Source organism: Tamandua tetradactyla (assembly GCF_023851605.1).
Source record: "Tamandua tetradactyla isolate mTamTet1 chromosome 15 unlocalized genomic scaffold, mTamTet1.pri SUPER_15_unloc_2, whole genome shotgun sequence".
Lineage (NCBI taxonomy): Eukaryota > Metazoa > Chordata > Mammalia > Pilosa > Myrmecophagidae > Tamandua > Tamandua tetradactyla.
The window spans coordinates 26,457-43,144 of record NW_027518245.1 but is presented as its reverse complement, the minus strand read 5'-3'; positions in this window follow the sequence as shown (position 1 = coordinate 43,144).

The following is a 16,688-nucleotide window of genomic DNA, read 5'->3' as shown; positions in this document are numbered from 1 at the left end:
GGAAAACGACAAAAAAATTTCTAAAACAAATAAGAAAAAAACTAAATAAATGCAAGGACACACTGTGTTCATGGATTGGAAGACTAAATATAGTTAAGATATAAATTCTACCCTAATTAATTTATACTTTCAATGCAGTACCAATTAAAATCACAACAACACACTTTCCTGAAATATAAAAATCATAAATCAAATTTATTTATAAGGGACAGTATCTTGAAAAAGAGGAATGAAGTGGGAGATTTCATAACTACTTGACTTTTAAGCATGCTACAAGGTACAGTGGTCAAACAGCATGACACTAGCATAAAGATAGAAATACTAACCAATGGAATTGAATTGAGTATTCAGAAATACACCCTATCATCTATATACAATTGAACTTTCATAAGGCTGTCAAGCCAATTCAAATGGAATAGAGCAGCCACTTCATTAAATGGTCTTTGGAAAAATGGATATCCATAAACAAAAATGAACGAGGACTTCCTATCTCATATCTTATACAAAATCTAAGTATCAAAGCTCTAAAAATTAAAGCTAAGACCATAAAATGTTTAGGAAAAATGCATGGAAATACCTTATAGATTTTGCTATAGGAGATGGTTTTGTAGAAATTTTGCCCAAAATCAGGAGCAATGAAAAAAATAGCTAAATTGATTTTGTTCTAATTTAAACACTACAACTCAACAACAACAAAAAACAAGGAACCCAATTAAAAAATGGACAAAAACATGGACATTTTTTCAGAAGGGGAAATACAAATGGCTTAAAAACATATAAAATTAGGAAGATGCATATCCAAACCATATCACTTCACACCTAATAGAATGAATATTATCAAAAAACCAGAAAACTGCAAGTGCTGGAGTGAATGTGGGGAAAGAAGCACACTTATTTATGTGGCTGGTAACACTGAATGACGTAAACACTCAAGAGCAGATTGACTGTTCCTGAGGAAGTAAAGTATAGAATTGTTATTTGATCCAGCAATCCCATTCCACATTTTTACACCAATGTTTGTAGTGGCATCATTAGTGGTTGTCAAGAGATGGAAACAGCACAAATGTCCATCAATGGACAAGTGGCTAAACAAATGTGTGCATACATATGATGGATATTTTATTCAGCTAAAGGACAGACTAAAGTCATGAAACTGCAACAATAAGGATGAACCTCAATGACATATGCTAAGTAAAACTCACCATATAAAAAAGGAAAATACCGTATAGTCTTATTAACAGGAATTAATATTAATGAATTTACTTTGAGGGTTAAATTTAAGAACACAGGTTATCAGGAAAAAGAAGAGGGTAGAGATTTAATGTTTGATGAGGAAGGAGTACAGAATATTCAGCAGGAAGGAGTACAGAATTTTCAACAGGACTGATTGTAACGTTCCACAAATTGATAGCACAGTACTATTTGGTTGTAGTACAATATTGTAAGTACTCTGAACAAAACTGAGTGTGAGTATGGTGGAGGGAGGAAGGCTATTGTCATGTATGACACCAGAAGAAAAGATAGAGTGGTAAGGACTGGGAAAGTATTGTCTACCATTGCCTAGAATGGGCAATGATGGTAATTAAATGGACAGATATGCAAATATGTAGGCTAATAAATGAATGTCTATATTGCAAGGTGTTGAAAATGGGATGGTATGTGGTGAAAAATACAGTCAATTGAAATGAATCCTCTAGTTAACAGTAAAATTATTATATCCATCCATTGAATGTAACAGCAGCAATATGACAAAGTTAAATGTTAATAACCAGGGGATATGAGGGAGGGGTAGAGGATACTTTGCAAAGGAAATGGAAACTCTTAGATTGTGCTGGTAAGACCAAGGCCATGTGATTATAACAGAAACCATTGAATTTTACTTAGGTTGTGTTGTATGATGTGTGAATAAAACTAGTTAAAAGTGAACTGGGAGATGCAAATGTTGGAGAAAATTTGGAGAGAGAAATGGACCTATTCCCTGTGGTTTGGAAAGTAATGTGGTGCAACCAATCTAGAGAGCAGTGACTCCACAGGAAGCTAGGTGTCAGTTGCCATGCCTGCAACCCTGTACTTAGATGTATACTTTGAGGAACTAAGAACATGGACATGAGTGGACATTTGCACATTGGTGTTTATCATGGAAATGGTCATGTTTTGTAATGGATGGAGATGTTCCAAAAGTTACATCCCTGTCCTGCACCCCAACCTCCACACTCCACCACCAATGTGCTCAACCCACCCTTGCTAGTTTGAAGGAATTATTTACCCCAGAAAATCCATGTTATAATCTTGATTCAATCTTAGGTTGTGTTCTATGTTTTGTGAATAAAACTGCTAAAAAATGAACTGAGAGATACAAGTGCTGGAGAAAATTTGGAGAGAGAGATAGACTGATTCCCTGTGGTTAGGGAAGTAATGTGGTGTAACTTTTTGATTAGAGATTGAACTCCACCTATTTCAGGTGGGTCTTGATTAGTTTACTGGAATCTTTTAAATTAGTAAACATTTTGGAGAGTCAGAGCCTTCAGAAAGAGAGCCAATAGAAACTTCAGAGCAGAACAGACACAGAAGCAGACATTTGGAGAACAGAGACACAGATGTTTGGAGATATGCTGAGCCCAGCACACATCACCATATGATGCTAAGCAAGCCATCACTGGAGAGAGCTGAGGGAAGCCAAGAGATGAGAGCCAGCCCCAGAGAAGAAAAGTGAGGAACCCCCAAAGGAATTGAGGCTAAAACAACAGAGCCCAATAGTAAGGGAGCAGCACATCCCAGTCACATGACTTCCCAGCTAACAGAGATGTTCTAGACCCATTAACCTTCTTGAGTGAAGGTAATTTCTTGCTGGTGACTTAATTTGTACACTTTTACTTTCTTAGAACTGTAAACATATAATTTATTAAATTATTCTTTAAAAAAGCCATTCCAAATTTGGTATACTGCATTCCAGCAGCTTTCAAATGAATACACTGCCTATGCCTACACCAGTGCAAACTGTAGCATATGTATAACTGCACACCTGAATCCTGTCCTCCCGTGACCAACACACTCTAGCCTCACCCACCCTGTTGCCACATACCCCCAAATATGTATGCTGCCCCTGAAGCCTATCTCCTGCAATGCCTTCCCTCTACATCCAACATGCCACTCAATTCCCACAATCCCTGAGCCCTGCATGCACTTCATCCAACCACCCCTGACTCTCTGGCCAACATCCCACACACCCAGACACCTGCACAACAACCCTCACCATGCATAGCCCTAGGGCACATCCTGTAGTTGGACCCCACCCCATGCTCTGCACACCACCATATGCCCACCCAAACTCTGCCCTATGACCCACACCCCCACAAACCATGCATTGCACCCCCCATGCCACATTGTCCCATGACCCTCACACCCACACTCACACACTGTGCCCCGTGCCACAACTAAACCACAGCCCAAGTCCCTGTGCCTTCATTTCCTGCCCACTGGGTCAGAAAGATTGCATGATTGACAAGCCTAGACAGTGTGCATTTCTGATTGACTGTATACACTAGCAGCTGCCATAACCAGTCTCACAACCCCAGGTAATTCCAAGGAGGGATCTGGGAAACACCAGCCTAATCAGGCCCACAAGAAATATCTCCAATGAAGTGCACACTGCCTAACCACCAGCTATGGGGTTGATAGTTTAATGCTCACACCAGGATGAAGGGACTTGGCTAGAATTGCACCGGGTCTCCATCTGTCTCATAGGGATGCTGTAATTGGGAAAGGCAGTCCTGTGGGGAAGATGAGGCCCAAGAGCTCCATCTTCTGGTAAGAAACAGAAATTGCAGGCTGGCACACTGTCTAGCTTCAGAGATCCACAAGTACAGTGGCATCCTCTGCCTGAGGTTTGGGACCTGATTTGGCCAGGAAATACTAATAAACCAAAAACTGAAGGAGAACTTCAACACGAATTCAAGCAAATTAAAAACATCATACTACTGAGGGAAATCAACTTCCATGATAACTTTATCAAGACAATTAAATGACTCAAAATCAACAGAAAAATCACCAAGCTTATGAAGATACAGACAGATATCTTCCAATGACAAATTTGAATTACCATAGGAGACACAGATTTTGGAACAACTAATAATGATGCTCATACAACTCTCATAAATAAATACAGTGGGTTGGGTAATGGCATATAGGATATCAAGAGGAAACTACAAGAGGAAACTAGAAGGGCATAAAGAAAAAGAATGAGTAAGAAAAACAACAAATACCACAGAGATTAAAGAGATGGTAGACCAATTTAAAAATATGCTAGAGATGCACAGCAGCAGATTTGAAGAGGTAGAAGAAAAAATAAGAGAAATAGAGGACAGAGAAATTGAATCTAAATGTACAAAAGAAAAATGGCAAAGCAGATGGAAAAACTTGAATTGGATCTCAGAGAAATAATGAACAACATGTACAGCATAAATAATAGAATTATCAGTGTCACAAAAGAAGAAAAGAGTAAGGGCTAAGACGATTGTGGAAGTAATGGGGGAAATATTCCCAACCCTTATAAAAGATATAAGTATGCAAATCAAAGAAAATTAACAGGACCCAAATAGAATAAATCCAAATAGGCCTACCCTCAGACACGTACTAATCAATCTGTCAAATGTTGAAGAGGAGGAGAAAATGCCAAAAGGAGCAAGAAGGAAGCAAGTCACCACATAAAAGGGAAATCACAAAAGACTGAGTGTGGACTATTCAACAATAAACAAGGAGGTGAAAATATGGGTCTTTGATATATTCAACATCTGCAAAGAGAAAGACTTCCATCCCAGAATTCTGTAACCAGCCAAATTGTCCATGAAAAAAGTAAGGGAGTGATCAAAATTTTCAATGACAAAGTCTGAGAGAAATTCTTGACAAGTGATAGCCCTAGAAGAAATACTAAAGGGACTTCATTAGGTGAAAATAAAGATGGGGGTTGGAAGACTGGAGAGGGGCACAGAATTGAATAGCACTACCAGTAAGGGTAACTTAAAGGATAAAAAGAGAAAGAGAGAAAAGAATATAAAGTTTGACAAATATAAAACAAAGGATAAGATGGTAGATTCAAGAAGTACCTTTAGAGTAACAACTTTGAATATTAACAGATTAAATTCACCAATTATAAGGTATAGATTAGCAGAATGGATTAAGGATATGACCCATCTATATGCTGTTTACAAGAGACTCATCTTAGACCCAGGGAAGCAAACAGAATGAAGTGAAAGGATGGAAAAAGTTTTCCATGGAAGTTGTAGGCCAAAGAAAGTAAGAGTATTTTTACTACTATCAGACCAAGTAGACTTTAAATGCAAAAACATCATAAGACACAAAAAAGGACATTGCATATTTAAAAAGGACCAATTCAAGAAGAAGAAATAGCAATCATAAATGTTTATGCAGTCAATTATGCAACTCTAATGTACACAAAGCAAACATTGGAAAAACTGAAGGGAGTAATGGACTTTTCAAGAATATTAGTTGCAGAAGTCAGTACAGCACTCTCCTTTATAGAAAGAACAATCAGACATAGGATCAGCCAGAAAATCATGAATTTAAACATCTTGATAAAATAATTAGACCTAAGAAACATATATAGATCATTACATGACAAAACAGCAGAGAATGCATTCTTCTGTACTGATACAGGGATCTTCTATATGATAGATAATATGCTGGACACAAAACGTGTTTAAAAATTTAGAAAGATTGAAAAATTTAGAAAGATTGAAATTATTTCTCTGATTAAAATGGAGTGAAGCAGAAAATCAATAACCACTAAAGAAGCAAAACTTTCACAGATACATGAGATTAAATAATGTACATTTAAATAATTAATGGGTCAAAGAAGAAAATACTAGAGAAATTAACAAGTACGTGGAGATGAATGGAAATAGAATATAACAGATCAGAACACATGGGACATGGCAAAGGTAGTGCTGAGAGGGAAATTGTTTGCAATAAATTCCTGTATTTAAAAAGAAAGAGGGAATTCAAGGGTCTAACCATTCAACTGGAGAAACTAGAGAAAGATCAGCAAACCAACCCCCAAATAAATAGAGGAATAGAAGTAAAGATTGAAGAAGAATTAAATGAATTGGAGAGAAAAAAAACAGAATACAAAGAATCAGTGAAACCAGAAATTGGTCCTTTGAGAAAATCAATAAAATCAATGGGCCCTTAGCTAGGCTGACAAAGAAAAAAAAAGAGGATGCAAATAAACAAAATCAGAAATGATGTAAGGTTCTTACAATGGGCCCTGAAAAAATAAAATAAAAATCATGAGGATACTATGAACAAATAGCCAACAAATTAGACAACATAGAACAAATGACTAAATTCCTAGATGCACATGAACAAGTTCCAGTGATTGAGAAAAAAATAGATCTCAACGAATGAAGTATAATTAATGAGATTAAATCAGTCACCAAAAATCTTACAAAGAAAACCCCAAGGACAGAAGGCTTCACAGAGGAATTTTATCAAATATTACAAAAAGAAGAAAAACAAATCCTGCTCAAACTCTTCCAAAGCAACGAGGGTAACATCACTCTAATACCAAAACTGTTTAAAGATGCTATAAGAAAGGAAAATCAGAGACCAATCTCCATAAAGAATACAGATGCAATATGCTCAGCAAATACTAGCAAACTGAGTCCAATGACATATTTAAAGAATTATACACGACAATCAAGTGAGAATTATACCAGAATGTGAGGTTGGGTCAACACAAGAAAATTAATCAATGTAAAACAGCATATCAACAAATTGAAAGGTAAAACTTACTTAATCATCCAGATTGATGCTGAAGAAGCATTGGACAGAATTCACCATCTTTTTCTGGTAAAAACATTTCAAAAGTTAGGAATTAAATAAAACTTCCTTGATAAGATAAAAGGCACATATACTGCCTGCCATACCAGAGACCCGGGTTTGATTTCTGGTGCCTCCCCATGCAAAAAAAGGGCACATATAAAAAACCCATAGCCAGAATCATACTTAAAGGTAAAAGACTGAAATCCTTCTTCCTAAGATTGGGAATCAGACAAAGATGCCCACTGCACCATTATTCAACATTGTACTAGAAGTTCTATTTAAAGCAATTAGACAGGAAAAATAAATGAAAGCCATCCAAGTGAGAAAGGAAGAAGCAAACCTTTCATTATTTTCAGATGACATGATGCTATATTTGGAAAATCCTGAGAAATCTATGACAATGCTTCTTGAGCTATAAACAAATTCAGAAAAGTGGCAAGATGCAACATTGATATGTAAAAATCAGATATGTTTCTGTACACAAGACGACCTCACTTAGGAGAAAATTAAGGAAAAAAATTCATTCTAAATAGCAACGAAAATAATCAAGTACCTAGGAATAAACTTAACCTTACATTGAAAAGGCCTGTACACAGAAAACTACCTAATATGTTAAAAGAAATTAGAAAGCATTTAAATCAGCTGAAAGGCATTCACTATTGATAGATAGGAAGGTTAAATGTAGTTAAGATGTCAATTCTACCCAAACTGATCTACAGCTACAATGAAATAACAAGAACAATTCCAACAATCCATTTGGAAGACTTGGAAAAGCTAACTGTCAAATACAAATTGGAAGGGAAAGAGATCTTCATCAGCTAAAATATTCCACAAAAAAATGAAGTAGGAGGATTAACACTTCCTGATTTTAATGCTTATTATCAAGACACAAGGGTCAAATCAGCATGGTACTGGCACAAAGATAGAAGTACTGGCAAATGGAAAATTGGCAAAGTGTAGAAAAAGACCATGAAATCTATGGTTAGCTACTCTTGAACAATGTACCCAAATCCACTTAACTGGGACAGAATATTATTTTCAATAAATTGGTGTAGAATAACTGGATATCAATAGTCAAAAGAATGAAAGAGAACCTTAGTTTACACCCTTTAGAAAAGTTAACTCAGGATGGTGTGATGGTGGCTCAGTGGCAGAATACTTGCCTCCCATGCCAGAGGCCCAGATTCAATTCCCAGTACCTCCCCATGCAAAAAAAAAGGAGAAAGAAAAAGTTAACTCAAAGTGGATGAAAGATATAAATAAAAGAGCCAGTACCATAAAACTCTTAGAAGAAAATAAACGGGAACATCTTCAAGACCCTGTAATAGGAGATAACTTCCTCAACTTTGTACCCAAAGTGCAAAGAAAAAAAATGTAAATGGGAAAATCAAAATCAAATGCTTTTGTACCTCAAAAGTTTTTGCCTAAAAGGTCAAGAGGCTGCCAACACCATGGCATAAAATATTTGCAAATCATGAATTCTGTAATGGTTTGATATCCTGCATACATAAAGAAATCATACAATTCAACAAAACAAACAACCCAATTGTGCTGGTTTGCAAGGATTCATGTCCCCTAGAAAAGCCATATTTTAATCTAAATCCCATTTCATAAAGGCAGAGTGATCTCTATTCAATATTCAATACTACATGTTTTCAACTGTAATCATCTCCTTGGAGAGGTGATGTAGTCGAGAGTGGTTGTTAAGCTGGATTAGGTGATGACATGTCTCCACCCATTTGGGTGAATCTTTATACGTTTCTGGAGTCCTACAAAAGAGGAAAAATTTTGTAGAATGAAAGCTAATTCAGAGAGATCAGAGCAGAATGACATAGCCATGAAAAGCAGAGTCAACCAGCCAACGACCTTTGGAGATGAAGAAGGAAAATATCTCACAAGGAGCTTCATGAAACAGGAAGCCAGGAGAATGTAGCAGATGGTGCTGTGTTCATCAAGTGCCCTTCCAGATGAGAGAGAAACTCTGACTGTGTTCACTATGTGTCTTCTCACTTGAGAGAGAAACCCTGAACTTCATAAGCCTTATTGAACCAAGGTATCTTTCCCTGAATGCCTTAGATTGGACATTTCTATAGACCAGTTTTAATTGGGACATTTTCTTAGCCTTGAAAGTGTAAACTAGCAACTTATTAAATTCCCCTTTTTAAAAGCCATTCTGTTTCTGGTATATTGCATTCTGGCAGCTAGCAAACTAGAACACTAATTATAAAATAAGCTAAGGATATGAGCTGTCATGTTTTCCAAAAAGAAAATACACATGCTATAATGCACACTGAGACATTCTCATTTTCATTAGCTATAAGGGAAATGGAGATCAAAACTACAATATGATTCCACCTCATCCCTATACGGATAGCTGGTAGTAAAGAAACAAGGAGCTACAAATTTCCGGGAAGATGTGGAGAAATTCGAACACTTATGCACTGCTGATGGGAACGTATAATTATACAGGTAATATGGAAGACAGTGTGGTGGGCCCTTAGAAAACTAAATATCAAGTGGCCCTATGACTTTGCAATACCACTACTTGGTATACACCCAGAAGAGATGAAAACAATGACAAAGACAAATATTTGAATGCTTTTGTTCATGGAAACATAATTCACAATAGCAAAAAGATGGAAACAATCCAAGTAAGATGAAATGAGGTCCTGAATTATATGACCACATGGATGAACTTTCAGGACATAAAGCTGAGTGAAATAAGTCAAATGCCAAAGGCTAGATACTGTATGATTTTTTTATTATAACCATGGTAAAGGTAAATTCAGGGAATTATAGAGCTACATAGAAACTAGGGATGGATGAATGGTTAGCTAGTGAAGTTGAACTTAAATGTAAGGAAATAGATAGACGTGAAAGCAGTTTATTAGGGGGTCTGTTAGCATAGTTGCCATATTGAAGGTGAATATGATTGAAAGGGGTTTTATAATGCCATGTTGCTCATTAATTAACACTTAAAATATAAATAAATTCTTGCATGAACTGCTTGAAGAGATTGAATATGGTACAAAGAGTAAAAATAGATAGATAGATGTAGTTGGAACACTACCATTGCATGCTATGTTCTATATTTCACAGGAAGACATCATCAGTACAACAGCAATACCAGGGGTAAATAATTAGGGGTGAAGGACAAAATATAGGGGAGGTTTTTTTTATACTAGGTGAATGTGTGTTTTTCTCTTTGTATCATTCAAAATTGTTCAAAACTTGAGAGTGCTGATGATTGTACAACTAAGTGAGGATAATGTCAGACATAGATTGTTGGCAATGTACATAACACATAATGTCCAATAGATGGAAGTTACATTGACTGAGAAGTAGAATGGGGAACTGTGGTGTATACATATGATCAAATATTGAGCAGCTACAGAAAGGAAAAAAGTTGTGAGGTATGCAACCATGTGAATGAACTGAGGGTTTATGTGAAGCAAAATAATCCAGAAACAAAAGGACAAATATTTTATGGTCTCTATTAGGAAATACTTACGAGAAATTGGGGCATAGATTGTGGGCTTTTATATCAGTTACATCTATTCCAGAGCTAAAATTGTTATTTTTACATTTTGAGATATTGTGCTCTATATGCATGACCTGGTATTTGCCTGGAGATTTGGGTTGCTTGTGCTTTGGGTATAAATTTTATGAAGTTATCTCCTATTTCTAAGTTCTGAATAACTTTCCTTTTATTTTCTACTAGGAGTGTGTGATGCCTAGAACTCAGAGTAGAAGTTCTGCATCTTTGAAAGTCAGCATTGCCACATACAGCAGTTTTGAAGGATTAAAAAAAAGAGATCAGCATTCAACTAGAGATAAGAACAAAGTCAATTTGATAGGGACTGAGGTAAGTCAGAATACAGGGTTAAGTAGGACACTGTCATATTTTAGAACTTCACTTACTGTATGAGATCAAAGGTAGAGATGTTTCTCTTGTGCAAAATCTAAATTTTCTGTAACACATAATCTAACTCAACCTATCTATAGATCATTTAAAGAGCCTAAAGACATGGAGATCAGAATGGGAATAAGGGTTGGTAATTCTGTATAGCTTAACATAATATCTGTATGTATCCAAGACTATATTGAACAGATAATTTAAAAGCATTGGGAAAGTCCCTTGACGGATGGGAGAAAAAAATATGGAAATGTTGAAGTTTTATTATGAGAGAAACACCTGATTCTGTCTCAAATAATAGGGTCCACCAAGTCAAAAGGTGATGTGTTTGGTCTTGAGCCTTGTTCTTCTGAAACTTATTTATGTAGCAGAGAACTTAAGCCTAACTATAGTCTTGATGAAGAGTTTCTTCCAGATGGCCTCTTTTGTTGCTAAGCTGTGGCCACCCTCTCTCTAGGCTGAGCTCTGCAAGTAAAAATTTTACCCTCCCCCCACATGGGACAAAACATTCAGGGGTGAAATTCTGCCTGACAACAAAGGAAATGAGTTCCAGGATAAGCCTGGTCCTGGAACTATTGAATCAACAATACCTTCTTGATGAAAAGGGGGAAAATAATTACAACAAAATACTGTATCAGTGGCTAAGGGTGTTCAAAAACATTGAGAGACTATTCTGGAGGCTAATCTTATGCAAGCCCCAGCTAGATATTGCTACTTACCATGGTTTGTCACATCCCAGCCAAAACTATTTTTGTCAATGCTTAAGACCATCTGAGGCTCTATCTGAGATTCTATAAATTCTTCATACACTATGATTACTTTCCAGAGTCCTACAAACTTCAAAGGAGTTCCTAGGCCAGATAGTTCTTTGATTCCAGAGTGGCCAGTCTTTCTGAGAAGGTCAACAAGTTGCATTCAACTATACCATGTTGTCAACAGCCCTTCCCAACATGAAAACATTAGAATGGGCATTTTCTAAATACCTCTAAATTTGGGAAGAGGATGAAATGAGAAGGAGGAGTTATAACAGAGAAAACAGGATTAAATAAATGAATATGACTGTGGAATCATTATACTGGTATTTCTCTTACTCTCCAGTATCTTGGAGCAATTAGTAGGTAAAACCTAAAATTGTGGAACTGTGACCCATACCAAACTATGAAATATCTTCTATACCTACTTGTTTCAATGTACTTCGAAATTTATTGCTTTTTTGTATATATTTCACAATAAAAATTTCATATACACATATTTGCAAATTCCCTTTGAGTGACTGAGAAGAAAACATGGAAATATTAAAGTTCACCCACCTGAGGAGGACCCAATATTCTCACAATCTCTGGGGACTGACAATTTGATGGGACATTCCCTTGATCTTGGGGAAACTTATTTTTGCCTTATGAAACTTATTTTTGCAAAAGAGAAGAAAAACCTACTTATCATTATGCTAAAGGGTCACCCCAGAGATCCTCATTTGTGGCCTCTCTCTTAAAGCCAAAACCACAAGTTAGCTGACTGCCTTCACCCTTCAATGAGGTGCAAATCTCCCAATGGTGTCTCATCATTTCCTGTTCTCAGGCCCTAACCAACAAAGGTAGCTATGAGGGAACATTTGCTGCAGAAAGATGGAGGAGAGTGGCATTGGTTTAGAATACTCTCTACTGGGCACAGAGATTAGAAATTGTAGGTAATAAGGAAATACTGCAGAAAAGGCCATGCCTGCACTGAAATACTTCCCCAATACATAATTTTTTCTAATATTAACTTTGCAATGGTAAGCATAGTGAACAAATCATTTTTGAAATATAAATAGCGTTGGAATAGGACTAACAATGAAATATACTTGAGAAAATTTATAAGTAAATAAAATGTGCATTAGAACTACAAAAAAGTATTCCTGGGCTATGTTTGTTCAAAGTACACAATTGTATATATTTCCTAGGGCTTGATAGCCTACATGATTTGTTGTTGTTCATAATTTTGGGAGATTATTAAGGCAAAGTGATTTTTAATCTCCAATAAAAGGAATGTCATATATAAGCCATATGATCCATTTCCTGTAAATAGCTACTCTCCTTTTGAGAAACAGTTTCAGCCTGTTACTGGGCCTTATTAAGTACTGTATGCTTAACATGGTCAACAAGTAACAATGAAACCTGAGGTGCCTATCATGATCTGGGTGTTGTATGACCTACCAAGCCATAATATAAAGAGCAGCACTCCATCATAACATGGAAATGATATATGTGAGATAAGGCTTGAGGAGATCCTAAAAGCACAAGTTAGTTACATGAGGACATTGTCAAAATGCCAACGCCCCTACTCCTGCCATATTAATTCTCTTTCCCATCTCAGAGTTATGACCTCTTGGGGACTTCCTTACAATTGGCTGACTTAAAAAACTTTTTTAAAAAAGACAGCTTGGACCTAGTTTACAGATGCATTATATGCCTGTACTGCTGAAAATTGGACATCTGTAGCACTGCAGTACTTTTCTGGGGTGTCCTGAAGGACAGGTTTGAGTGGAAATCTTCTCTGTGTTTGGTACATCAAACAGTGCACCTCATTTTCAGTTTTTTGAAAGGAGAATTTGGAAGATGTGCTTGTGTACTGACCCACGGACTCTTTCTAATGGTATGGCTGGATTGTCAGGTACTTGGAAGGAGAATCATTGGGGAATTGATGACAAAGACATGTGCAGAAGTGATATGAGGATAGAACTTTCTAGGTGGACAAGAAATATGAAGATATTTGTGTCCCTTGTGAATGCTCACCAGAGGGGCAAAGGAAGGTTTCAGTAATCAAGTGGTTAAAATAACCCATTATGTTGATACAAGTCATCCATATTCCCCATCACTCCTGTCGTTCCTCAAAGGGCTCATGCACAAAGTGGTCATGGTGTTGTGATGGAGTCTATGTGGGGGCTCAGTTACATAGATTTCTTCTCACCAAGGAGAACCTGGCTACCACCACTGCTGAGTTCCCAGTCTGCTTGCAGCAGAGACCCACACTTAGTCCTGATATAATGCCACTTCCCTGAGGTGATCAGTCTGCTACCTGGTGACAAGTTGATTATATTGGACCACTTCCAGTATAATTAAAGAGACAGGAATTTGTTCTAACTGGAATAGATGCATACTCTGGATATGGGACTCCCTTCCCTGCATGCAATGTTTTTGCCAAAACTATCATCTGTCAGCTTATGGAATGCTTTATTTATTGTCATGTTACTCCACACAGCATTACTTATGATCAAGGTACACACCTCACAGCAAATGAAATGCAAGAATAGACACATGCTAATGGAAATCTCTGGTCATACAATATTCTCCACCATCTAGAGGCAGCTGCATTGATATAATGGAGGAATGGTCTTCAAAGATTCAATTATACCACTAAGTATGTGCAAAAAACATTGCAAATCTGGGGCAATATTCTCTACAAGGCTGGGTATGCTCTGAATCAGCATTCAATACATCTTGTTTTTCCTCCATAGCAAGGATTCACAGGCCCAGGAATCAGTGGGTGGAAATGAGAGTGGAACCACTCACTATCACCCATAGTGGGCAACTAGATAAATTTTTATTCCTTTCCCTCCAACATCCAGCTTTGCAGCTCTCCAAGTCTAGTTCCAAAAGGAGGAGTGTTACTACCAGGAGACACAACAATGATTCCATTGAACTTTATTTTAAGACTCCAATCTGGACTCCCTTTGGGCTTCTCATCCCTCTGAATCCACAGAAAAGGAAGGCTATTACTGTATTGTCTGGGATGATTGATCTTATCCATAGGAAATAGGGCTCACTACACAAGGGAGGTAAATACCCATTTTCCTTGGATCAGGCAATCAGTTAGGTTACCTCTTTCATTATTACCATGTCCTGTGATTAAAGTCAGTGGAAAAATGCAAGAACCCAATTCAGGAATACCAATGTCCCAGAAATTTCAGGAATGAAAGTATGGGTCACCACACCGGGTAAAGAACCATGGTCAACTGAAGTGATTGCTGAGGGTAATGGGAGAATGGAGTTTGTAGTGGAAGAAGTTAGTTATAAATATGAACCTCATCTATTGGTGTGACTAGTTACAGAAATGAGGACTGTAATGGTATATTTCTTCCTTGATTTGTTGTATGTTTTTATTTGTACATAAGTCAAATAACTTTCCTTCCTTCTCTACTTGATCCCCTTATCATATGACATAAGTTGCATTGTTCTTGTTGTGGTAGTGATGTTCTAGGAGTGAATGTTAGCCAAGAACGTGTGCCCTTTTCTGGAAAGATATATTTTCTTTCTGGTTGTACATGAGAGTTGGAATTGTTAGGTGAAGAATATGTCTATTATTGGGTCCTATTCAGAACTTAAGTATGGTTTAAGGTGATGTGTGATGTGTATAGCTCCCAAGTTAACCAATGTTGGATGGTTATACTTAGTTCATGTGTCATCTTGATTACGTGTTGAAGCAAAGTTGTCTGTTCAAACAAGTACTGAACTTTCCCTTGGTGCAAAGACATTTTATGGCTGGTTAATAAGTCAGAAGGCTGGCTTATTGAATCATCAATCACTTGTTTACATCTATGGCTGATGGTATCTATGGCTGACTGATGTAGTATTTTCCACTATGAGAGAGTCCAATCAGCTAGACATCTAATCCAATCATTTGAGGACATTTTATGATGAAGTGGTGACTTCAGCATACATAGAGAAGAGAATTTTCATCTCCCCTTCACTTGGCCAGCCTCTACTGGGGAGTTCATGGAGGACTTTCATTGGAGTTGCCAGTTCACTGCCTGCCTAGGGAGTTTGGAGTTTGCCATCCCTATAGTTACCTGAAGCACTTCTATAAAATCATATATTTACAGATATCTCCTGTCAGTTCTGTTTCCCTAGGGAACCCTGGCTAATATACTTTTGTTAATAAATTTATATGCATGAAATGTCATTTATATTTTCGAGATTGTATAAAATTTCTAAAGACTGAACAATGTTCTCTCTGTCCATGCTATATCCTGATACTGATCTGCATGATGTTAAACAACAGCACGATGTTGTTAGTCATGGTTTCATTTATTCTTAGAAAAAAGTTTACATATTATTTACAGAAACAAGCAAATTTATTTGTTAGTTACACTACATTTTTTCTAATACTTCTCTAAATGTATATGTGGTCAGTTACAAGTCAGAACTTCATGTTCATCATAAAAGGACTTCAAAAGAGAAGGGAAGTAAGTGTATACATTGTGTTCTTCATTCTACTTAACAAAACCCTGATAAATGGGTTAATATGAGACAGAACAAAACTTCTGGGATATTTTGTTTTTGATGATACCAATATAAGTCAACTCTCAATTTTTTAAAATTTCTGAAAGAGATTCATTTAAAAATACTAATCATAAAATTATGGCCTAATCATAAAATTGCATACTGCAAACACATTTATTCCTGAGCTTTAATTGTTATTTCTAAATTCTGAGATGGTTTGCTATTTGTCTATAACCTGGTAGTTCCCTGGAAATTTGGGTAGCTGTGTGGCACCTGAAACACAGAGTTACAATACTCTAGCCCTGAAATTCAATGCTCCAACACACAGCAACTGTGAAAGAAGGTGAAAAGGAGATGTGACTTTAATTAGTGATGTGAATGAATCTTGTCAGATTAGGACTAATGTACACCAGAATGAAAGGTAAAGGATTATACTGAGAATATATTAAAACTTTAAGTTCTGTGTGAGACCAAAGAAGAGGTATATATTTTGACCAAAATTTTAACTTACAGGAGCACATAATCTAATTTAACTGGTCTTTTCAGTTTATCTAAACAGTGTAATTCAGCTTTCTTTGACATAGAATCTAGAATAAGGCATGAGCTCTTGATATACTGTATACATTATTGTGATAACTGAGACATTTTGGGCAGAAAATGAAGAAAGCATT